Genomic DNA, 1911 nt, shown 5'->3' on the forward strand with positions numbered 1-1911 from the left:
AACATGTCCTGAAGTTCTCCAGAGGCCTGGTAACGAACTAATCATGTGATTCAGGTGTGTTGACCCAAGGTGAGATCTAAAACTTGCAGGGACACCGGCCCTCGTGGACTGAGATTGCCCACCCCTGCTCTAGAGTGTTCTTTACTTGTTTTGGGTAGCTCAGATTGAGAGCGTATATAAGCCCCATCATTAAGGCACACGCTCTGGGCACATCAAGGTTTTCCAGACTGCTGCATGTCTTGTGACTACAACCTTTACCAGCTCTTCTCGGAACTGTTCTTCATGATCCTGGCAAGCAGGTTAAATGAAAACATGTCAGTATTTTATGTGCCATTTAAAAATATAACACAAAAGAATGTGAGATTCACCTACCAGCTGTTCTCTGAAGAGATCCTCTTCTTTGTCTTTCAGATACACCATCAGGCAAACGGATAGCGACCTCTCTTCTTGTTTCCACCGAAAAAAAAAGCAAAACAAAACTTAAACTTACAGTTTATTAGGTGAAAAGTCAAAACTGTTACATTTATGGGACTTGTGTTGTGCCAAATATTGATTTTAAATATGTTTTTAAAAGAATTAAAAATGTAATCTTTGTAACTTCAATTTAAACTGTTACATACTGGCCTGCTTTAAATGCACCCTTTGCTAGCAGTAGGAAAAGGTGAATAAAAGTAAATGTAACCTAAATTTAGGGACTATTTCAAACTTTTTGTTGAGTTGTGTTCTAAGGATTAAACTATAATTGTTATGTGTAAGATATGCGAAAAAGTACCTGTGGACAAGTCTTGTAATGATGTGATAAAGCAATAAAAGCTCCTATCCACCCTGTTGTAGGTCAGCCTATGCCACAGGCAGGCTCTGCTGTGTCCTTCGCATCCAGCTTTCCTAGCTATGACCAAAGAGGAATTTCCATCAAAGCTATCTTCAATCTAACTCCTAATTCGATGGCTCTGTAGCCACCTTTCTATCTCCCTTTATATAATGCAACTATTGTAGTAAGTGCTATGCATAAGATGGAATTGTACAGGGAATGATTTTGATCAGACGTGAAAGGGGAAAATGTCCGAGGAAGCTCCCGCACCTGCTGCCGCCCCGGCCAAGGTGGCCAAGAAGAAGACGACGGCTTCCAAGCCCAAGAAGGTCGGCCCCAGTGTGGGCGAGCTGATTGTGAAAACCGTGGCCGCTTGTGATGTGCGATACCACTGATTTCCTTTCCAATCCGATACCAAGTAATATTCAGGGTGGTATCGACAATACTGATCCGATACCGATACTTTGTAAAAAACGTATTTTATTTATTGTATCTAAACAATATGAAAATGTTTTTTGAAATGAAGACTTGAAAAGAATTTTAAAAATCAGTTTATTAAATTGGAATTCAAAAATGAATTTACAAATACAGATTTTATTCTAAAATTAATTAATTAAGCACAGAATTTTTTATTTTGATGCACGTGGCTCTTGTGGTCCTCCATATCCTCTGGGGTTTTCACACAGCTGGATAAACGTCAAGCAGAAAACTGATTAAACAGAAGTGTGAGACGGTCGAGAGTTTAAGGCAGCGCCCGGTTATATGTTAGATAGCAAGGAGCAGACGGCTGAGTTTCACTCCACTGAGGGAGCTCACGTCGTACTACCCAGCTTTGTTTAGACCGCGAAGGCTGGATCCTCAGGTGGAAGCAGCCTCTGAATTTGGACACCCCCGCTGTTTCCGGGCCGGCCAATAATAACGGTGACATTTAACAAAAGTCAAAGTCAAAGTCAACTTTATTTGTCAATTCTGCCACATGTACAGGACATACAGAGAATAGAAATTTCGTTACTCTCAAACCCTAGATGAAATAGCAAATGAACATTTAAATATAAGAGAGTGATTAAAAAATGCAAATAAAATAATTAAAAAGTAAAAAT

The sequence above is a fragment of the Pundamilia nyererei genome, unplaced genomic scaffold (assembly GCF_000239375.1).
Source record: "Pundamilia nyererei isolate P.nyererei 1_Seehausen unplaced genomic scaffold, PunNye1.0 scaffold00291, whole genome shotgun sequence".
Lineage (NCBI taxonomy): Eukaryota > Metazoa > Chordata > Actinopteri > Cichliformes > Cichlidae > Pundamilia > Pundamilia nyererei.